Source organism: Schistocerca nitens, chromosome 1 (assembly GCF_023898315.1).
Source record: "Schistocerca nitens isolate TAMUIC-IGC-003100 chromosome 1, iqSchNite1.1, whole genome shotgun sequence".
NCBI lineage: Eukaryota > Metazoa > Arthropoda > Insecta > Orthoptera > Acrididae > Schistocerca > Schistocerca nitens.
In genome coordinates this window covers 1,053,176,192-1,053,201,501 of record NC_064614.1, presented here as the reverse complement: position 1 = coordinate 1,053,201,501, position 25,310 = coordinate 1,053,176,192, and positions in this window count along the sequence as shown.

Below are 25,310 nucleotides of genomic sequence, written 5' to 3'. Positions count from 1 at the left end.
ACGTAAATAATTTTTCAGTTGTGAAGGAGCCAGAATAACACTAACTCCAACTTTTCATAACGTACATAAACGAATACAAAAAAAGAACCATCACAATATCACTAACAACATTTTCGCACTGTTATTGTCAGACAACTGGTCTGTAGATTCCGATGCTTCCATCGATAAAGCGGAAGCTTCATTATTGCTGAGAATACCGGAATTCTCCAAGTCTTGTTCAACGGTTTCAAGGTTTTCATCTGTCACTAAGCTATCCATAATCTCTCTAACAGATCTAAGGTACTCAAACACACTTCTGTTTTGCAGTGAAACGCGGCTTCATGTGGCGACTGCTGAAGGACTTGACGAAAGGAACAGGTCGTCATGCATTGAGTAAATCGGAGACTCCCAGCCCAATGTGTTGGTTCCTTCGTATGCATCCACGTCATTATCATATTTACGAAGATCTTGGTTGGTGAGTTCGCTGAAACCTTGGCTTTGGTTATGCCTCCTTGATTCGGTGTCTCCTGCTCCCCGCCGCCTCACGTTCCCACCTAGCGCTATCTATCCGCGGTCCCAGTCCATGACCTCCTCCACGCTCGCTAATTTCTAATTTTGGATTCCCGCTGCAGACCGAACAAAATATGCACTGAAGATTGTAGATTTATTGTCCATTGAGACGAATCAGCTATACGAAGGCGTGGTGTCCTTTCGAAAGTATTCCGCTGACTTTGAAACCTCCCCTTAGAAAAATTTATGAATGATTGTGCTGATAAACCCCTTACGTTATTTGGTTTTCAAACAGTTGAGCAAAACTGAACGTACTCGGACATTTCTCTCTTTACTTATTCTGATCATCACTAAACTGTCACACAATATTTTTTAGCGCAACGCAATGTGACTTTCAATAATGCCTACAAAAGAATGGCCCTGACTAACAATAACCTATACCTTTCATGAATCACTTACATCAGTTCATGACATCGAGTCTTACAGATTTACTCTCTCTGATGGACACACGTCCAGATCATGCGATCTCAAAATTCTGCCATCTCTCTCCCCATATCCATCACTGCTAGCGGCTCACCTCCAACTGCGTAACGCTACACGCTGTTCACATCCAACTGCCCAACACTACAATAGCGAATATTCCAACAATGCCAACCAGCCACAGACTGCACACAGCACAGCCAATGTTTTTCATACAGAGCGCTACGTGGCGTTACCAATATAAAAACCTAAACAGCCTACTTACAACTTCAATGACGTTATATTTTCTTACCCGACGATAATCAACACTCTCTTTTCTCTGCTTTGCTTTGGCTTGTGTAACATCCTCCACAAGAGAGCATTATCTATTTTTGACGAGCTTCCGCTGTCATTTGCTTTTCCTTACGGCAGAGTATTCAAAGTATCTAGGAACCTTTTCTTCACATCAAATGTCGGTTCCGCATCTTCATGTATATCAAGTTTACCCTGCTGATTACTCCCGTATAAAGTAGCCACGGGATAGCCTACGGAAGAGGAATACGAATAATTGAAATCGACGTACGGTTACGTGTTGTAGGCCTACAGGTTAAACAATTATGTTCGGTACCTAGTTCAACACGATTAAAGGAAGTCATCGGGAAGGATATAAATATCGCAAACAAATATAATAGAGTCACGGTAATCCGACTTTTGCTAATCCGATCTTAAATTGAATCCAAACTGTTCAGCAGGAAGAAAGGAAACTGTAAAAAGTTATAAAGTCAATGTTATTTGGCAGTATTGAAGGTCGTATTTGTAACTTTCTGCGTCATCCGACCTTGCTGTTCATCCGACCAGAACACGGTCAGTTCAGGTCAGATAAACAGGACTCTATTGTAGTGTATAGTATACTATAATATGACATAAGTACCAGGAATCCCCACAGTATTCATAAGAAACCGATTTGTCTAAAGCAGGACAAATCAAAGAGGAAGAACAAATACCAGGAATTAGTATAGCACCCACGATGAAGCCGATTTGTCAGAAAATCCGCAGTCTCAGAGGCGGGAGCTTCTCCGAAAAGCAGCAGCTACCACGTGGGTGGCGCACTTGGCACTGAAAGCGAAGAAGCTGCTACTTACCGCACATTGTTGCACCATTACATGAAGCTTTCCATGATTTCCAGCCAATGCACGAAATAGCTGTCCAAAGCAGCAGATTCAGCAATACTTTTGAGTAATCGGACACGTCTTAGCTTAAGTGCATAATGGCCAGCCAGTTCGTGAACAGGCCGTAGTTTGGGCTTCGACCATAAAATACGTTCCTTTTTCAACCGAACATGAGCAAAACCGAAGAAACAAAGGCAGTTGCCTCGCCTGTGGACCCTGAACGTCCAGGAGAAATCACCGGACATTGAGGTACAGTTCGGGCGACTTGGTGTGGGTTGTAGCGTCTACGCGGAAAGTGGCACTACCGGGAAAGTTATTAAAGCGCTGGTTTTGGCCGTATCCTATCCTTCGTCCCTTGCCGGACGTCACTTGCGAAGTCGAGGATTGTACTCCTGCATCAAGGAGAAATAAGTTGGAGGTGTCGTCCATGTCCTCCATATGAAGCACTACTACTGTCTTGATGTACGGATCGACGTTGAGGGCTGTTCAAAGAAAGTGAAGACCTCGACTTCCGCGAAACGTCGATGAGAGGGGTAAGAGTTAAAACGACCGGAACGCGAGGTTCAGCCAGTGCCGCCGTACAGAGGAATACTAACATTCTGTAGAACCTGTATGCTGTTGTCGCCTCCAATGAGAACTTCTAAAACAGAAGGTTGTCTTTTCTTAAGGAGAAAGAGCACTGCCACGTGCTGTGTCGCACGCGCATAGGCGTACACCTATCGTCGCTGAGTTGCGAGCTGCAGGTCGTCAGTTCAAAGCCAACCATCCGCCATTTCTTGACGTTTAGTATTTCTGTGTTCTGGAAGATTCTTATGATAGTAATGTTTCTACATTGTGGACAATTTGATGTCTATACAAATAGCTGCAGTCGTTCCCGGAATTGGCTTCTGTTCTGGGTCCACGCTGGTGTTCGTAATACACACTACCGGCCATTAAAATTGCTGCACCACAGAGATGACGTGCTACAGACGCGAAATTTAACCGACAGGATGAAGATGCTCTGATATGAAAATGATTAGCTTTTCAGAGCATTCACAGAAGGTTGGCGTCGGTGGCGACACCTACAACGTGCTGACATGAGGAAAGTTTCCAACCGATTTCTCATAAACAAACAGCAGTTGACCGGCGTTGCCTGGTGAAACGTTGATGTGATGCCTCGTGTAACGAGGAGAAATGCGTACTATCACGTTTCCGACTTTGATAAAGATCGGATTGTAGGCTATCGCGATTGCGGTTTATCGTATCGCGACATTGCTGCTCGCGTTGTCGAAATCCAATGACTGTTAGCAGAATATGTAATCGGTGGGTTCAGGAGGGTAATACGGAACGCCGTACTGGATCCCAACGGCGATGGTGTACTCAACGACGAACCTTGGTGCACAGCCGGCCGGTGAGGCCGAGCGGTTCTAGGCGCTTCAGTCTGGAACCGCACGACCGCTACGGTCGCAGGTTCGAATCCTGCCTCTGGCATGAATGTGTGTGATGTCCTTAGGTTAGTTAGGTTTAAGTAGTTCTAAGTTCTAGAGGACCCATGACCTCATATGTTAAGTCCCATAGTGCTCATAGCCATTTTTTGGGTTCACAAATGGCAAAACGTAATTTTTTCGGATGAATCCAGGTTCTGTTTACAGCATCATGATGGTCACATCCGTGTTTGGTGACATCGCGGTGAACGCACATTGGAAGCGTGTATTCGTCATGGTTCAAATGGCTCTGAGCACTATGGGACTTAACTTCTGAGGTCATCAGTCCCCTGGAACTTAGAACTAATTGAACCAAACTAGCCGGAGGACTTCACAAACATCCATGCCCGAGGTAGAAATCGAATCTGCCACCATAGCGGTTACGCGGTTCCAGACTGTAGCGCCTAGAACCGCTCGGCCACTCAAGCCGCCTGATACTGGCGTATCAAATGGTTCAAATGGCTCTGAGCACTATGGGACTCTACATCTATGGTCATCAGTCCCCTAGAACTTAAACCTAACTAACCTAAGGACAGCGCACAACACCAAATCATCACGAGGCAGAGAATACTGGCGTATCACCCGGCGTGATTGTATGGGGTGCAATTGGTTACACGTCTCGGTCACCTCTTGTTCGCATTGACGGCACTTTGAACAGTGGACGTTACATTTCAGATGTGTTACAACCCGTGGCTCTACCTTTCATTCGATCCCTGCAAAATCCTACATTTCAGCAGGATAATGCACGACCGCCTGTAGCACGTCCTGTACGGGCTTTTCTGGATAGAGAAAATGTTCGACTGCTGCCCTGGCCAGCACATTCTCCAGATCTCTCACCAATTGAAAACGTCTGGTCAATGGTGGCCGAGCAACTGGCTCGTCACAATACGCCAGTCATTACTCTTGATGAACTGTGGTATCGTGTTGAAGCTGCATGGGCAGCTGCACCTGTACACGCCATCCAAGCTCTGTTTGACTAAATGCCCAGCCGTATCAAGGCCGTTATTACGGCCAGAGGTGGTTGTTCTGGGTACAGATTTCGCATGATCTATTCAACCAAATTGCGTGAAAATATAATCACATGTCAGTTCTAGTATATTTGTCCAATGAATACCGTTTATTCATCTTGGTGTAGCAATTTTAATGGCCAGAAGTTTACGTGCTTACAGTCCTAAGTGCTGCACATCACGGACAATACTACTTTGGGTTTTGGACTTGAATCTGGTTACGACGTGTCAATGTTCATTTGACTGTACAGGACTACACTGTCTTATCAGGTTGGCAAGTTGCCGCCTGTGGAATAGCTACATCCAGTAATGTATAGATACAACCTTATGTTTAACCGATACACTCGAGGACATGTAATACATCGATTCTTACATTATTATCTATCGAGATTTGAAATATACTGCAGCACTTTATGGAAAAGCTATAACTGAAAGTGCTTGAACTCAAAAATAATAATACAAGGGAATAGATGGTTTTTATTCTCTGTGATAAGAAAGCTAAGGCACGATGCCAAGAGCAACGAGAAAGGATAGCGACAGCAATTCACGCGTTTACCATGTGCAAAAGGAGTTAATGACACCATGAGCAAGATTATTTGTCGAAGGAGAATGAAACCAGTAATCAAATGAAATGAGAGCATCCCTGATAACTTATCGTCCTTCCGTCCCGGCATCACGATGAAACAATCGATTGGAACGTTGCCATATTGCATTCATCATTGTCAGACGGGTCCATCACCAGTTGTGAAGATTGGTGATGCTACTTCTGTAAGTAGCCTGTTTGTATGTTGGCAGCGCTGTAGGCTGTTAAATATCGCTGACAGCGCTCTGCGCCCTCGGCAAGAGATTCTGTGGTTGGACAGATTGGCAGTTAGCCAGTGGATGAAGAAGTTTATGGACATGTTTTTTGTTAGTGGAGACTCTGTGTTGGTAGAACAGGCATTGTAAAATGAGACACAAGGAAATGTAAAATGAGGATGGATGTTGTTGGTGATGTTTGGGTCGTGGAATAATTGACAACTATATAATTTTTGGAACTGAATGTCACATAAACAAGGTAAAATTTTCTAAATACATTGTTTGCTCTTCAATAAAATTTTTCTTTTGCTAACAATATGCCTACTAGTAGTTAGAGTCTACAGTAGTTCGAATTTTTTTATTTAGCTGGCTATAGTTGCTGCTTGGTGTAACTGCTGTACTTCGTGTTACGAAGATTTTCTGTGAGGTAAGTGACTTGTAAAAAAGAATGAGGTTCGTGATTGAAATGAGTTCAGGCAATTAACACAGTTGGAGGTAGATTCACATTTCTTTAATTTCACATTTTTTGATTTTTATTGTCGTTAGTATTTCTTCCAATTCAGGGCCATTCTTTTGTGTTAATTATTGGAAGTCATGTTGTCACTGTGTAGCAGTCAGATTGCGTTGAGATTTTGTATTGTGGGTAATAAATGGGTAGGTTAAGTTTGAGTTGACTTTGTCAGGGAAAATTATCGAGGTCAGTGTTTAAATGATAAAAATAAGTAAAAGCTTGGTACACAACACGATCACCCCTAGTATGCTTAGGCAGTAATTTGGAGAGCAACCGTTACATTTATGATATTTTGAGGAGTATGACTCTGTCCCATCATCGTGATAATATCTTTCAACATCAAAATGCAAGAGAACACATTGCCCGTCCTGTCGTGCGCTATCTCCATGCAATATGGTAGGGCTTCTGTCCTGGTCAGGACTGCAAAACCCGTGGTCATGAGTTGCTGAGAGACTACCATGTTACCACTCGTTAGTCACTACGATTGATAATCTACGGCACTGAGCTGAATCAGCATGGAGTGTGTGACGGTCTGCTTATATCGGTTGTCAGTCAATATCACTTACCCCTACGGATGGCAGTAGCACCGACTCATTTCGTCTAAGCCTCGGGGTGTGACGGTCTGCTTATATCAGCCGTCTAAAATTATTTAACCCAGAGATGGAACAGTGTAAGCACGTCTTATTGGGATATTACATATACAGCTGAGAGGGGCAATAGCAGCAGGCAACCCGGAGCTTTGCGAAAATAAGGCTGCCGCTGAAGAACCCGCCTGGCTAACCTATAGGTCACGGGTTCAATTCCAGGCTCTGGTCGGGGACTGGGTGTGGTGTTGTCCTTATGTTCATATCGTTAGAAATGGGAAAAAAGATTGGATATTTGTGGTAAGTTCCTGTGGGACCAAACAGCTGAGGTCATCGGTCACTTAGGCTTACGTACTAGTTAATCTGACTTAAACTAACTTACTCTATGGACAACACACACACACACCCATGCCCGAAGGAGGACTCTAACCTCCGACGGGGGGCGAGTCGCGCGAACCGTAGCAGAGCGCGTTAGAAATGATATTCCACCATTGAGAGGGCTTATGAGGACGTCTCAAAAGCGAATATAAAAAATGTTGAAAAGGATGTTCTGTTACGTTATGTTCGTATCTGTATGTGGTAATGATTTGTACTGCGCCAAGCATGATATATTGTGATTTTTAAACATAATGTTTGATTGTATAGGATAGTTAACTGTAAGTATTATGCAAAACTGCAATGGGGAAAAATTTAAATTCTGCTGGAAGTGATTTTTGTAGGTTTGGTCTGGAAACTTTACTATGCTGAACGATAGTGTTACTATACGTTTGATTTGGACGGCTGGGCGGATCAGAGCACCTGTCCAAGTGAGTTGCTCTAAGTAGCTGTAATTTTACCCAAGATTCATAACATTCGATTTAGCCCTCGGGAATTTCTGATTAGTCAAATAAATTATTAATTCTGGACTGTATGCGTGTAGTGTCCTCTTGACTGATAACTCTTGCTCCGAACGCTGTGGGTCCAACAGGCCAACTGGTTGACAAAACATATTACCCTGAGCATAGTAACCGTCATTAGAATGGAAGAGAACCGCCACAAGTGTAGTACTCCTGTCGTTCGAGCTGAGTTGTACTGAGGCTAGGGCCACTGTTGCTACGTGAAGAGGCACCTCTGTGTAATAAATTTATCATCCTGCAAAGCCGCAAATCACCTACAAACTTAGTTATATATTCCTTCTCCTATGATGTATACCAACAGCAAGTTGCTATCTTTCCCGAAGCTGCCATTTAATGGCCAGCAGTGTTTACGCATATAATCGCTCAAAAATTTCGTGTTCCTACTGGGAAAAACACAGATGTCAAGAAACATCAGAAGATGACTGGTCACTGATTGAAACCGATCGTTTTGACGAAGATATACCCAGCGGGACTGCAGTTACAGTATTGTAAAAACAGTCGCCGCCGGAGTACAAGAACGGACAGACTAGTGTCGTTGTACGGTGTTGGGTTGTTGTGTGTATTCCGGCGCGTGCGCTGCTGCTGTGCCAGCTGCATCGCAGTAGGACTTGTTTAACAGACCGTGTCAGTGGCGAACGCGTTAAATAATATTTACTTGCAGACAAACAGCGGGGCTCGCATCCTGCGAAGCTTTTGGCAGCGCAGAAAACCGCTCTCACGGAGCCGTAGCCGTGTTTATTTCCTCGCGGTTTTAAAAGCTCGCCGTCAGCCGACCTCCGCTCTGCACTTCTCAGCGATGTTCCACTGGGGAGGCTCCGCTTTTCTTTACTTCACGCTTTAAAACTAGTTGAGGCGGCGTTCACGAGGTACATTTTCCACAGTGAAGGGACATACACTCTTCTCTACAGAAAGCGATTTTAGCTGTCAGAAGCACCCTCCCGTGCTACAACACTGCACTGTAGTCACACACACAGACACACACACACACACACACACACACACACACACACACACACACACACGACATTTCTCTATATATCGGTGTCTTATGTTATTGCAGCATTCTGAGCCTGCTATTACGGCTGTCTGGGTAAATTTGCTAAACAGCAAAAGTATCGGAAAGAACATACACTCTGTAAACGTAGGCTTCCACGGCCATTGTCACAGTCAATAATATTCTTCTCGGTTTGAGGCCGCATTGTCAACTATAAAATACACCCTGAGGAAGGCGTCTTGCAACAGTCGCCGAAAGGTCGGAATTTTATAGTTGACAATGCGGCCTCAAACCCAGAAGAATTTTATTGACTCAACATATACTCTGCAGTGGTATCTTCTTTGTTTTTTTTTTTGTCTAGGTCCCTTTCTTCAATATTCTCACATGAGGTGTTTTAAAGGGATTCAGCCGACAGTTTGACATTACGCTTATGACGACGTTTTCTGTTTACAAAAGTATCATCCGAATGTACATGGTTTCTCTAGGTGTTGAAATGTAATTTTCTGAGGCCTAAGAAACAAGAGAGATCGACTGCATTTTCCGTCACGAAACTAAATAATTTTAAAGTTCATTTTTGAATATTAAAATTTGTGGTGAGTTCCTATGGGACCAAACTGCTAAGACATCGGTCCCTAGGCTTACGCACTACTTAATCTAACTTAAACTAACTTAGGCTAAGGACAACACACACACACACACACACACACACACACACACACACACACACACACATACACATCCCCGAGGGAGGACTCGAACTTCCGACGGGGGGAGCTACGCGTGAGCCGTTGCGAGGCGTCATAGACCGCACGGCAATTCATTTTTACTATAACTATTTCGTAAGACTATGCTAATGATAACGTAAGTTACCGATAATAAGTTCAAATTTTTTCCAGTACTAGTATGAATAGATGACACAATTTGGTGGGCTTACAGCTTATGAAACGAATATATCTGCATCATCTTCCTAACATAGTCCTCCCACTACTCACATACTTCCTACTTTGTACCAAATATCTACGACAGTAAAATTCAGACATGTACGTAAATATGCTGAAATTATCAGAAAATGCCCTTTAGGGTTTTTGGTAGTTCCCGCAATAGACGTTAAATTTTTCGTTATTCACTTCGCAACAACTAAACGAACTAATGGACAGAAGAACACAACGGTAATTAAAGTAATGGTTACTGCACTAGCTAGGGGCCTGGAACGTGATATTATTAGTATTATTATTTTTATTAGATAATGAGTAGTACTAAAAGCAGTAGTAATAGTACAAATGAACGCACAGCCTATGGAATTGTCTCAGTGGTAACACCGTAGTTAAGCGAACTTGGGCTTGGCTAACACTGGGATGGGCGAGCGTCCGGGGCTGCCGAACGTTGTTTGCAAGCGGGTTAAATTCAGGTCTTGTATGGTCAACTGAGTAGCTACTTGACTGGCAAGTAGCGGTTAAGCTCACGGAAACTGACATCGACCGGAAGAGTGGTGTCATAAGGACGTGACACCCAATGTGTATCCAGTGTCGCCCATGGTCTGAGGATGACACGGCGGTCTGGCGGTGCTGTTGGGCCGTCTGAGGCCTATTCGCCTTTTTTTTTTTTTTTTTTTTTTTTTTTTTTTTGTTTGTCGTTCAGGAGTGGTGTCACTCGGCCGCCTGAAGCCCCTTTCTGTAATAAGTAAGTAGTAATCAAAGTAAGTAGTAATCAAATCATGCACTAACAGAAAGTGTAGAGCACACGTATAAACTTGCTTGCTTTTAAATGGGACTGCAGGTTATGGGTGAAGCATGTGTCACTAGAGAGAGTAGTGGTGCAGAGGATGAATCTTTTGTAGTAAGTGTTTACTCCGAATGTGGATAGTTAGCTTTCTTGTCTGAGAATTAGTTATAGGCAACATTCGCAAAGCACTCAGAATTGATTCATCATTCTCTAAGAAAAGGTTCTTAGAAATAAGCAATACCTGTTATTTCATTGATTCATTAGTTCGTTGTTAAATAAAACACCTACTAAACAGCAGCTCAGATTTCGTAATTTTAAAGAAAATTCTTTTTCCTTTTAAAGCTTAGTAAGGCGCTAAAGTAGACAGTTGGGGAGAGAGAAAGGAGGGGAGAGAGGGATTAGGGCATATATCAGCCTGTATCCGTCGGCACAGGGACCGTGCTGTCGAACGTCAACGTTGAGCGTGCAGAGTTCAACGAGCTGCCGCACGCTCAGAAACGATGGCACGTGTTCTGAACGTGGTACACACGACCGCAAAGCGCTCCAGCGGCAGTTGTCGGCAGAAATTTGATCTCTCATCACATTGTTTCTGAAAAAGACATGCGTAAAATTCCTAACTTAGCTCTATTAAAAAGCACATTTACTGCCTTGTCCATATGCTAGTCATGTTGTTGTATCTGTAGTATATGCAAATAAAAACTTCAGTATCCATGGACATGTCGTACGGCAAAAAGGAAAGTACGATATCGAGTCAATAAGGATATCGGCTTATAAAAGTTCCAGTACAAATAGTGCGATAGAAATTTGCAATAATTCTCCACATTAAATAAAAGTTATTTCATCAATGGCACCTGTTCTGAAAATTCCTAAAGTCATTTTTACTTGATCAATGTTTCTTTCTAGCAGCAGAAACTTTCAACATGTAAAATACAAAAATTAAAACAAAAAAAGCGCAAAATATCTTACTGCAAGTAGTGAAAACCATCTTGTAGATTAAGACAATCCAACAAAGTCACTCCTCAGAAAGAGGATATTTACATGGCATCGAAGGTTATAGAATATACACTCCTGGAAATTGAAATAAGAACACCGTGAATTCATTGTCCCAGGAAGGGGAAACTTTATTGACACATTCCTGGGGTCAGATACATCACATGATCACACTGACAGAACCACAGGCACATAGACACAGGCAATAGAGCATGCACAATGTCGGCACTAGTACAGTGTATATCCACCTTTCGCAGCAATGCAGGTTGCTATTCTCCCATGGAGACGATCGTAGAGATGCTGGATGTGGTCCTGTGGAACGGCTTGCCATGCCATTTCCACCTGGCGCCTCAGTTGGACCGGCGTTCGTGCTGGACGTGCAGACCGCGTGAGACGACGCTTCATCCAGTCCCAAACATGCTCAATGGGGGACAGATCCGGAGATCTTGCTGGCCAGGGTAGTTGACTTACACCTTCTAGAGCACGTTGGGTGGCACGGGATACATGCGGACGTGCATTGTCCTGTTGGAACAGCAAGTTCCCTTGCCGGTCTAGGAATGGTAGAACGATGGGTTCGATGACGGTTTGGATGTACCGTGCACTATTCAGTGTCCCCTCGACGATCACCAGTGGTGTACGGCCAGTGTAGGAGATCACTCCCCACACCATGATGTCGGGTGTTGGCCCTGTGTGCCTCGGTCGTATGCAGTCCTGATTGTGGCGCTCACCTGCACGGCGCCAAACACGCATACGACCATCATTGGCACCAAGGCAGAAGCGACTCTCATCGCTGAAGACGACACGTCTCCATTCGTCCCTCCATTCACGCCTGTCGCGACACCACTGGAGGCGGGCTGCACGATGTTGGGGCGTGAGCGGAAGACGGCCTAACGGCGTGCGGGACCGTAGCCCAGCTTCATGGAGACGGTTGCGAATGGTCCTCGCCGATACCCCAGGAGCAACAGTGTCCCTAATTTGCTGGGAAGTGGCGGTGCGGTCCCCTACGGCACTGCGTAGGATCCTACGGTCTTGGCGTGCATCCGTGCGTCGCTGCGGTCCGGTCCCAGGTCGACGGGCACGTGCACCTTCCGCCGACCACTGGCGACAACATCGATGTACTGTGGAGACCTCACGCCCCACGTGTTGAGCAATTCGGCGGTACGTCCACCCGGCCTCCCGCATGCCCACTATACGCCCTCGCTCAAAGTCCGTCAACTGCACATACGGTTCACGTCCACGCTGTCGCGGCATGTTACCGGTGTTAAAGACTGCGATGGAGCTCCGTATGCCACGGCAAACTGGCTGACACTGACGGCGGCGGTGCACAAATGCTGCGCAGCTAGCGCCATTCGACGGCCAACACCGCGGTTCCTGGTGTGTCCGCTGTGCCGTGCGTGTGATCATTGCTTGTACAGCCCTCTCGCAGTGTCCGAAGCAAGTATGGTGGGTCTGACACACCGGTGTCAATGTGTTCTTTTTTCCATTTCCAGGAGTGTATTTTCATCAAACTAATAAGGAAGTGTCAGGAACTATTGGAAACGCGAAGACTAGTAAAATACGTAGTGACGGGAACCAGCACTCACCATCTTACAACACTGCGACTATACTCACTGCGTTGTACCGATCATCACCATACTTTGCGTATTACCTTCTCCTGAAAACTTTAATCATAGGTACATTATTAACTGAATTTAATTATAAGAAACTGTACAAAGAATTTTGCATTTTTATGGGTCATAATTGTGCCGTTGCTTTGAAACGGCTCACTTCCATAATGTGCAAGATACAATAATTCCTTAATCACCACCATGACGTTTCCCGTAGTTTTACGACAGCAAATCATACAGTTAACGACAGGTTTTTGAGTGACGCTCAATTTTCCGATGCTTTGAAGCGTCATATATACATGTGGACTTCAAATGAATATGGCGTCTATTGATTTTGTACTGAAGAGAGATGGCGTGCATGTGACGTAGGTGGCGTTCTTCCGTCTCATTGGTCAACATTCAAACGCAATTCGAAATATCTGTCATACAAGGTATTGCTCTGAACGTCCGGAAAGACTCGTCAACGTGCTTTTTCCACAGTATGACGTCAGAAACGCTCACGCTCAACGTTCGAATGCACGGTCTGTGTGCCGAGGGCTTAACGCTCTCAGAAATGTTGGGAACGCCTGTTCTGTACACATTCACGTATTATCTTGGATTATCTATGCTTTACAGTTGTTAAATGTAGGGTCACAGTTTTATTTGTCTGTCAGAGATGTTGCGAGTATTACGTTTCGGACGCACGAACAACACTCAGACAATAGTCAGACACTACCTATACAGCATTCACTGCAGTTTATTTGTGGTATAGAGATGTTCTCAAAAGCTTTTGGACGTGAAGGCCAGTGATGAAATGCCAGAAACGCTATCTCTACGAAAAATGACGTGGTACAGTTGTAGCTGAACTGCACCTGGTGAAGTGGAGGACGCACAAAGCCGTTTGTTGCTGTGTTGTCGCTATCTCGATCTCACGTTCGCCTCATAAAGCATGAGCGAACGAGCGAGCTGGCTACCTGCACCATGGAGGCCTGCACACAGCTCAGAACTTACCACTGAATCCAAATTAAACTTTCAGTTCGATGCGCAAGTTAAAGTTATCATCAAGTTTCTACCTTCATTCCGGTAGAAGCTTTGTGAAATCAACTGAATCTCTTCTAATAACCCCGTATATTACTGGTTTGGATAAATGGATAGGAACTTATTAATTAAATGAAACTCTCATTTTGACATTCATTGTCATCAGAATCAGATCACGAAAAAAAAAGTATCTTAGTTCAAAATTTTTTCGCACAAATATTACAAAAGTGAAAGCAACACTGTATGTTACGTTTTCATGACTAGAGCTGCCGAAATGGTTTTGGTGAAATTTGTTATGGAGATACCTTGAACTGTGAGGAAGAACCAAGGCTGCTTTAGAAATTGTATAGTACAAAATACCTATTGATTTGAAAAATATTACGCTAACTAGAGAAAAAAATTACTCTTTAATAAAGCTGTTTACTCTCTGACTCTTGAACTTTATCGTATTTGTGAAAATGCTTTTAATGGTTGACATACGCAGCGTGATACGATCCAAAGTAATAAATACAATGCTTATGCAATCTTCAGTGTTTTTAATCCGTACTTCTCCACTATTTGTTACAATACGTGTATGTTACATAATGTGTAGCTACTTCAGTAGCACAGTACATAGACGCGCACTCCTGGCTATACCCCTCGGTATGCAGTACTCGGCGGAGACGCTGCGCATGGGACTGCATCGTGCGTTGTGACAGCCTGGCAGGTGGGAGAACGGGGCGCACATCAAGAGCTATGCTTACGCGAACAGGCAGGCACATGAGAGCACGCTGAAGCTATTGCATGTACAGTATCTTGCTTACCGTCACTCATCGTAACGAAACTACAGATGCGCAAGTGCAGCAGTAGGGAACACTTGGCTTAAATATGATTTCAGAGTTTCCTTACTGATTGCCAAAAAGTTTACACATTAATAAACAGATTATAATTTTAAACCGTGTGATTTGCATACTGCGATATTTGCGCTAAGGCAACTTAATGAGAGGCACAAAGAATCACAAGCCGAACTGCATGTAACCTTTATCGATCTTGAGAAGGCAGATGAAAGAGTGCCGAGACCAGAGATATGAAGATGTCTGAGAAGTAAATGCCCGCCAGAAAAATGTATCGGGATGGTAGAAGACATGTATGAAGGTGCAATGACACAAGTCAGGAGTAGTGCAGGTGCAACAAAGGCATTTCCAGTGAGAATAGGACTACATCAGGGATCTGCTCTCAGCCCATATCTCTTTGACCTCGTCATTGATGTACTAGTCAGAGATGTGAAGAAGGAGGCACCTTGGCGCATGATGTTTGCCGATAATGTTGTAATCTGTGAACGCACCCAGGAGGCACTTCAAGACAAGCTTGAAGAGTGGAAAAAAGCTCTAGAGGAAAGGGAAATGAGAATTAGCAGGTTGAAAGCAGAGTATGTGTGTACACAGGATGCCAAAAATCTATATATTAACCTGCAAGGAGAGCAACTGACGCTGGTCAAGAAATTTAAATATTTAGGCTCTTACATGCAAAGTGATGGAGGACTGGAGGCTGATAATACAGCACAGGACAAATAGTGGATGGATGAACTGGAGGAAACTGAGTGGAGTACTGTGTGATAAGAAGGTTAGCTGCGGAATCAACTGAAAGCTTTACAAGTCTGTGGTGAGGCCTGCGATGCTGTGTAGCGCAGGAACTTGGCGAATTACGAAAGTCCAAGAGGAAACGATGGAAGCGGCAGGAATGAGAATGTTAAGGCGGATGAGCGGAGTGACACGAAAAGATAGACTAAGGAATGAGTACATCAGGGGAACAGTGAAAGTGTAGTTCATAGGGAAGAAGATCCAAGGAAGTAGACTAAGATGGTATGGACATGTGCAGAGAAGAGGGGAGTACTACGTGGCGAGAAGAATTGAAGACCTAGTAATCGAAGGATCAAGGAGAAGAGGAACACCGAAAGTGAGAGGAAAGGACAAGGTAGCAGGGACCTAAGGGTGAAAGGATGGCCCAGGAAAGAAGCGCTGGATAGGCATTTATGGAAGAGAAAGATCCAGCAAAGTAACGCCCACCCCACATGACGTGGCAAAAGGCTGAGATGATGATTTGCAGACCGCCAGTAATTCGGTGAAACATCACTCTTTGCATTCCTCTTTGCAAGAGGAACACAATAATCATAACATTCAAAAATAAAAACATCTTTTATTATAAAATTTAAAATAGTGGAAATCAATTTTTGGTACGTTTTTATCACTTCCCTAATGTGTGTAGAGGTTGTGTCTGGCATTAAAATTATCCTATGGTAAATATTCATCAGGTAAACAATATTTTAAAATTCTTATATTAATTAATGTAGTATTGCATACAATTATGTTTTGTATGTGACTGCCTTAAGCAATAGTTTGACGCCCAGTGACATCGGCAATTGTGCAGCCATTATGACATAAAATGTCATCAGTACCATGCAGATATGTAAATCATCTGATATTAAATATGACGTAGCTATCTGATAAGGTTGTCATTCAAAACGTTTATTATCGTACCATGAAAAAGGTGTGCATTTACAGTGAGGTGACAAAAGTCATTGGATAGCGAGACGCACGGTTATAGATGGCGGTAGCATCACGTACACAAGATATAAAAAAGCAGTTCATTGGTGGAGCTTTCATTTCTACTCAGGTGATTCGTGTGAAAAGATTTCCGACATGATTCCGACCGCAAGACGGAAACTGACAGACTTCGAAAGCGGAATGATAGTTGGAGCTAGATGCATGTGATATTCTATTTCAGAAATCGTTTGGGAATCCACTATTCCGAGATCCACAATGTAAGGAGTGTGCTGAGAATACCAAATTTCAGCAGTTACGCCTTACCACGCACAGCACAGTGGCAGATAGCCTTCACTTAACGACTGAGAGCAGCGTCATTCGCAAACTCAGCGACGTGGGGTTCCCCGACGGGCTGGTGCGTCTCATACACTCATACCTCACAGACAGGAGTTTCAACACTGACGTGAAGAAAACAATCAACACGACACGGTATTCACGAGGGAGTACCCCAGGGAAGCAGCATCCTAGGGCCCCTACTGTTTAACCTCTACATAAACGATCTCCCAGCCGCACACAACACAACGATGGCAATCTACGTGGATGACACAGCCATCCTCGCGCAAGATTGGAAACCATCAAAAATTACGTCACGATTACAGACCGCACTCAGAGTGACTGAGCTTTGGTTAGAGAAATGGTGTGTTAGCGTAAACGTCGACAAGTGCGAAGCCTTTCTGTTCACTAGAAGACTGATGCAATTGCGCAAACACCGATACTGCAGATCAATAACTCTACATGCACGCCAAATACGTTTCCGTGAGAAAGTCAGGTACCTTGGTGTCTGGCTGGATCGGAAATTACTCGGTGGTGGTGGGGGGGGGGGGGAGGGGGGGGGAGACCACATACAACACATGACCAATAGAGCAAGTACGAGGCTCAAACAGCTCTACCGTATGCTCAACAGTGGTAGCACACTGAACAGACGAGTGTCGAAGGCCATGTACATGAGGCTTATTCGACCCCTAATGTCGTACGCAGCCCTTGTCTGGGGATACGCTGAGCCCACACGCCTGCGCCGTCTCCAGATCATACAAAACAAAGTACTCATAAGCAATGGTTCAAATGGCTCTGCGCACTATGGGACTTAACATCTGTGGTCATCAGTCCCCTAGAACTTAGAACTATTTAAACCTAACTAACCTAAGGACATCACACACATCCATGCCCGAGGCAGGATTCGAACCTTCGACCGTAGCGGTCACGCGGTTCCAGACTGAAGCTCCTAGAACCGCACGGCCACACCGGCCGGCACTCATAACCAATGCTCCACGATACACACGCATCGCGGATCTTCACCGGGAATACCGACTTGAGACTCCCACAGAGGTAATTCACAAACTCACTGCAAGACTATACAGAAACTCCAGACATTCGCAGAACCCGTTCATTCTGAATCTGGGGAACTACTACCACAACCATAGATGGAAACATAGCAGACCAAAGGACATTCTTGCAACGACCTAACATCTATGGCCTAGTATACGCATACACAACGGTACAGGTGAGCCCCTGTTAATCAGCCGCCATTACTGGTTACCCAGTTGGAACGCAATTACCGAATAACTGGCACCACGCAGGTAAGCCGTACCGTACACTACATGCAGACAAGCTCCACTCACCCCCCACACAATGAGACGATCTACGGCCGGTCTCCCACTAATATATAATGATCCTCATTGTTCCAGGAATGCAGCGGCTGCAGCAAACCGGTATACATCACCATCACCTGCCACGGTAATGATGCATAATACCCACACTTACAAACCCAACCTTGCAGCTACTACTGCTCTTACTACCCATCCCACTGTCGCAGGTTTTTTTTTTCTCTTGGCTCAAGCCTTGGCACTTTTTTCCCTCTGCTCTTCCAGTTGCTACCCTCATTCGCGTTTCGTCCACTATCTATCAGCTGATGGACCATGTTCATGCGTAGTCTTACCCAGACGCACGGATAACATCACAGCCCAGCATCCTGTGATCCCCCTATTAGATAACTAACATATTGACGAAGGTGACAGTAGAACTTTTGGTTTGGTCATCACGTTGGTGCGGGCGTGGAGGGGCCCCATCTCTATAGCGAGTTTAGCTTATAGTGGTCAATGCTAATAGAAAAGCGTGAAATAACAGCCGAAATCAATGTGGGACGTACGACTAACATATCCGTTAAGACAGTGTTGCGTAATTTGGCGTTAATGAGCTGTGGCACGAGACAACCGACGAGATTGCCTTTGCTAACAGAACGATAATGTGGTGCTACAGAAGAATGCTGAAGATTATATGGGTAGATCACATAACTAATGAGGAGGTACTGAATAGGATTGGGGAGAAGAGGAGTTTGTGGCACAACTTGACCAGAAGAAGGGATCGGTTGGTAGGACATGTTCTGAGGCATCAAGGGATCACCAATTTAGTATTGGAGGGCAGCGTGGAGGGTAAAAATCGCAGGGGGAGACCAAGAGATGCATACACTAAGCAGATTCAGAAGGATGTAGGTTGCAGTAGGTACTGGGAGATGAAGAAGCTTGCACAGGATAGAGTAGCACGGAGAGCTGCATCAAACCAGTCTCAGGACTGAAGACCACAACAACAACAACAACAACAACAGAACGATATAGCTTGCAGCGGCTCTTCAGGACACATGGACGTACTGGTTGATCCCCAGACGACTGGAATACCGCGCCCTCGTCAGATGTGTCCCGATTTCAGTTGATAACAGGCGTTCAAGTGCGGCGCAGACGCCACGAAGCCATAGACCCAACAAGGAACTGTACAAGTTGGTGGTGGCTCCAAAATGGTGTGAGCTGTGTTTACATGGAGTGGACTGTATCCTCTGGTCCAATTGAACAGATAGATTGACTGGAAATGGTAATGTCCGGCTACTTGGAGACCATTTGGAGCTATTGATGGAATTCTCTTTTAAGTATGTCAACGCGCCACGTCAGTCGGCCACAACTTTTCCTAGTTGGTTTGAAGAGCATCCAGAACAATTCAAGTGAACCCCACCGAACACTTATGGGACATATCGAGAGGTCAGTTCGTGCTCAAAATCCTGCACCAGCATTACCTTCGCAATTATGAACGTCTGTGGAGACAGAATGGCTCAATACTAATGCAGCGGAGTTCTACCGACTGTTAAGTCTATACCACGCCGAAATCCTGCAGTACACCAGGGAGAGGAGATCGGAAACGATATTAGGAGGTATCCCATTATTTTTGTTACCTCAGTATGTGGCAACATTCGTTTCCATCATTTGACGTACACACTGAACGGGGAACTGGAAGTGTGTATTGGATTCACACAGATAGATCAATGTTATTTGAATTTAATGAGCCTCGTATCAAACCCTTAAAAAATTGCGCGCAAAATTATCACGTTCTGGGTGCTGTATGTTTTGCTCAGTTGAAGTTGAACTGAGAAACTAAGAAAACTTAAGTTTACAGCCAAATACTGTATATTAGAGAGTAAAGACGAATATATACTGTAGTTACTTTGTAGGTTGGTTTTGCATTACAAAGTCTTTCAGTTGTATAGAGACGCATAATGTGTACTAAATGCTCGTATATTCATTGAATGAACATGAAGCACATTGGGGATGACTCCTGGGAAAGTAGCTAGACATGTTTCCGCGCAATTTCATACGACTTTAAGAAGATTCTGACGTTAAATGAAATTAGCAATCTGGTAGCGTTTATCAGGTTCGTTGCTGTACAAAAGAATGTTCAAATACTGAGCACCAGAAAATGTTTAGAATGAAAACCAGTTTACCTCTGTACCTCAAAAACACCACGTTAATAAATTTATAAAAAAGTAAAAAAGTAGTTACTTCAGTTTGGGAAATTAAAAAAGTCTGCAGTATTACTAGTGAACTTAATTAAGTTGCCTTATTTTCCAGTATCCTGCGCTCTGCTGAGTAAGCTGTAAGGTAATTGAATGGTGCTTCCGTTCGCCGCTAGTGGCATTGATCCAGCTTGGGGAGGCCATTACTTCAGTCCAAGTATACTGTGGGTAAAGTGTTAGCGTCAGAAGCTGCTTATCTTTGGCTTGGGGTCCTCGAGATGGTCGAGCGTTAATTTATTCCGAAATTAGCCGTTTGAAGAGTCTCTACAGCTGCGGTGCTCGCCGGACTGCAAGGAGAGACTCGTTTGCGCGGCAGGTTGCCAGCTTGGCAACTCACGGCGCTTCGCTCTCACTTACACCCGATTTCTGTCCGCCCAATTAATGCGGATATCTATGTGTGCATACCAGGGTGCAAAAACTGTCCAAGCGGAGAGAATTCCTATGAATTTCAGCTGACTTCGATTTCTCGTGCTAGATTAATGAGGTTAACTATATTTTTCAGTGAAGAAAAAAATTCAGAAAGGGACATTATAGACAAATTAGTGTAACTATGCAGAGCTTCACAACTGTAGCCATGTATATCAAATCATCTTGGCGTATAACATTGCTTCATCTTCAACTATTCTTCACAAAAGTCTCTATGCTTTTACCCTCCCTATAATATTCTTCCTTCATGTTTCATAAATTTTCAAACTAGGGTGAAATCTATGTTATCGCTGAAAGACAAAAGAGACACCTACACATTCTGATTGTCGTAGGTTCAGTAAAAAATGGTTCAGTTGGCTCTGAGCACTATGGTACTTAACATCTGAGGTCATCAGTCCCCTAGAACTTAGAACTACTTAAACCTAACTAACCTAAGGACATCACACAGACCCATGCCCGAGGCAGGATTCGAACTCGCGACCGTAGCGGTCACGCGGTTCCAGACTGAAGCGCCTAGAACCGCAAGGCCACACAGGCCGGCGAGGTTCAGTAGCCCACTCGGTAATTAGTTTCACATTCTCTCTTCCTGCACACCGGATGTTATTGGAGAATTTCGTGATGGCATATGCGCCCTGTATCTGTCATGAGCAAGAGTATTTAGCGCAGGAAAGACGAAGTTTAGGAATTCAACTTCCAGACACGGTGACAATTTCCACTTCTTGTGAATATCAATATTTATATTTGTGTGGGACGCTCAATAAGTAATGTAACACATTTTTCTTGGCATGTTTTGAAAAAATACCATTTTTTTTTTGGGACATCCCGTTTCAGTCCCTAAGGATTCATGAAGTTCCGATAGTTGGCGTCGCCATACCTAGCCTTCAAAATCTGCGTTTGTGATGTAGGTGCGATCCTAGCAGAGAGTTGCCACTGAGTTTCTTTTGGCGAAAAACAAGAGCATCGCAGAGATTCATAGCCACTTACAGAATATCTTTGGAGAGCTATCAGTAAACAAATCACTGTGAGTCGTTAGGCGAGGCATCTGCCATCATCGCAGCAAGGTCTCGCAAATCTAATCGATCTCCCGTACGCCGACCGATCGCACACAGCTTAGCCCCTGCAGTGCTGGAACACGTGCGGGCGGATCGCGATGAAACACCTAGCTGCAGCTCTGGACGTCACTGAAGGCAGTGCTGACACCCTCGTCCTCCAGCTGGGCTACTCGAAGGTGTGTGCCCGCTCCGTTCCTCGCTCCTTAACAGTAGACAATAAAGAGTAACAACGGTCCATCTGTGCGGACAGGCGTACAGGCCCTCTTAGTAAGGTGGTCTAAGGCCGTCTTATTGAACGAACAATGCGTTAAAAATAGGGTTTTGTAGCAAGAAGGTTGAGGAATAATACGATGTATTGGAATCATTACTGAAACGAACCTGCTTCAGAAAAAAATGTGTTGCATTAGTTATTGAGCACTTCACGTACCTCAATATTCCCACGCCAATTGGAATATGTAATGAACCGGATGGACAACGAGGAAACGTAGCAGGAAATCTAATACAATTCACGGTATACAGATGACGAAATTCCTGAGACGCTAACTGGTCTTGTTAGTATATTTATTTATTATCGTGCCAGAAGTAGAAAATGTATAATCAACAAAAGGAAATCGATCGTTGACAACGGTTTATACTTATGTTGACCAGAAATTTGCCAAGTCCAGTACTACAGGTGTCGCCTTCACCGGTCTTTCATCGTGCGTGTGGCTGGAGATGAATAATGCTACAGCTGATGGTAACAGTCAGCACGCACGACAACTGCAAAAAAACTAACTCCACCGGAAGCCCAAAATCTGCACGTTGGTGTTGCATCTCATGGTTAAAGGGCGTAGCCTGTTGAGAGCCTTCCACATCGTCCACTTCTGTGAATGACCATGAGGGAGATCTTCCTTCGGAACCAACCATTTCTCCCAATGACGACATTTCCCCCGTACAATCTGAGAGCCTTGCTTGCTGTGCTCTTCCGGTAAGTGCTTCAGTAGCGGTCTTACTACGAGGGTTGGAACTTTAATAGTGGCAACTATTTATTTACAGCTCGTAGAAAATAGACACGTGTTTCAAAGTTTTACTGACCTTCAAAGTAGTCACCAGCATTGCATATAACCCGTTGCCAGCGATGTGAAAGTCGTACGACACTCTTAACAGTGCCACGTGTGTTGACAGTTCGAGCGTCGCGGTTTATTGCCCGACGAATTAGTAGCAGTTCTGAAGCGAGTGCCGTGAAGTGTTTCCTTCAGTTTGAACGAGGGCTTTAGTCAGGGGAGTGCAGTAGGTGGTATGGAACTTGGGAGCCCCATCAGTCAAACAAATCAGTAACAGCTTGTACTGTACGTGCTTGAGCACTGTCCTGCAAAATGATGGTCAAGTCCTGCAGAAAGTGTCATCACTTCTGTCTCTAAGCTGGTCGTAGGTTGTGTTCCAAAAATGACCAGCATAGAGACAGAAGTGACGACACTTTTTGCAGGACCTGACCATCGTTTTTCAGGACATTGCTCAAGCACGTACAGTGCAAGCTGTTACTGATTTGTTTCACTGGTGGGGCTGCTAAGTGCTGAACCACCTACTACACTCCCCTGACTTAAGACCTCGTAAGTTCATCTCGATTTCGAAACTGAAGGAAGCACATCACGGCAATTCGCTTCAGAACTGCTACAAATTCGTCGGGCAATAGAGCGCGCCGCTCGAATTGTCAACACAACTGGCACTGCTGGGAGTATCCTACAACTTCCACATCGCTGGCAACGGGTTATACACAATGCTGGCGACTTCTTTGAAGTCAGTAGAACTTTGAAACACGTATCTATTTTGTAACATCTGTAAATAAATAGTTACCAATATTAAAGTTCCAACCCTCGTATTATTAAACCGATAACTTCCGAAAATGTGACTGTCGTTCCACAGGCCCGCGAAGTCACAGACATTACTTTCAGTCTGTGGTATGAACTAAAGGTAGGGCACCGTCGTATACACAGCTGCAATAGTCAATCTAAGAGATACATCTGAAATACCACGTATTTTCCTTGCAACATACACTCCTGGAAATGGAAAAAAGAACACATTGACACCGGTGTGTCAGACCCACCATACTTGCTCCGGACACTGCGAGAGGGCTGTATAAGCAATGATCACACGCACGGCACAGCGGACACACCAGGAACCGCGGTGTTGGCCGTCGAATGGCGCTAGCTGCGCAGCATTTGTGCACCGCCGCCGTCAGTGTCAGCCAGTTTGCCGTGGCATACGGAGCTCCATCGCAGTCTTTAACACTGGTAGCATGCCGCGACAGCGTGGACGTGAACCGTATGTGCAGTTGACGGACTTTGAGCGAGGGCGTATAGTGGGCATGCGGGAGGCCGGGTGGACGTACCGCCGAATTGCTCAACACGTGGGGCGTGAGGTCTCCACAGTACATCGATGTTGTCGCCAGTGGTCGGCGGAAGGTGCACGTGCCCGTCGACCTGGGACCGGACCGCAGCGACGCACGGATGCACGCCAAGACCGTAGGATCCTACGCAGTGCCGTAGGGGACCGCACCGCCACTTCCCAGCAAATTAGGGACACTGTTGCTCCTGGGGTATCGGCGAGGACCATTCGCAACCGTCTCCATGAAGCTGGGCTACGGTCCCGCACACCGTTAGGCCGTCTTCCGCTCACGCCCCAACATCGTGCAGCCCGCCTCCAGTGGTGTCGCGACAGGCGTGGATGGAGGGACGAATGGAGACGTGTCGTCTTCAGCGATGAGAGTCGCTTCTGCCTTGGTGCCAATGATGGTCGTATGCGTGTTTGGCGCCGTGCCGGTGAGCGCCACAATCAGGACTGCATATGACCGAGGCACACAGGGCCAACACCCGGCATCATGGTGTGGGGAGCGATCTCCTACACTGGCCGTACACCACTGGTGATCGTCGAGGGGACACTGAATAGTGCACGGTACATCCAAACCGTCATCGAACCCATCGTTCTACCATTCCTAGACCGGCAAGGGAACTTGCTGTTCCAACAGGACAATGCACGTCCGCATGTATCCCGTGCCACCCAACGTGCTCTAGAAGGTGTAAGTCAACTACCCTGGCCAGCAAGATCTCCGGATCTGTCCCCCATTGAGCATGTTTGGGACTGGATGAAGCGTCGTCTCACGCGGTCTGCACGTCCAGCACGAACGCTGGTCCAACTGAGGCGCCAGGTGGAAATGGCATGGCAAGCCGTTCCACAGGACTACATCCAGCATCTCTACGATCGTCTCCATGGGAGAATAGCAGCCTGCATTGCTGCGAAAGGTGGACATACACTGTACTAGTGCCGACATTGTGCATGCTCTGTTGCCTGTGTCTATGTGCCTGTGGTTCTGTCAGTGTGATCATGTGATGTATCTGACCCCAGGAATGTGTCAATAAAGTTTCCCCTTCCTGGGACAATGAATTCACGGTGTTCTTATTTCAATTTCCAGGAGTGTATATACGACAACGTGGAGAGGCTGTCAGATGTGGTTGTTATTCGGAACTGCGAAATCTATCTACAGTATCAAACTCTAAAAACGTATTACAGTACCCTGAAAATCCGAGATGGGACAGTACAATGAGCATCCAAATATTTGAAATTATACGACTATCATTGCGGAATAAAAGAATAGGTAAAGGAATCGCCATTCTATGGGACACTATCATGAAGGTTTGATGTGCAAAAAAAAAAAAGACATCCTATTGGTGCC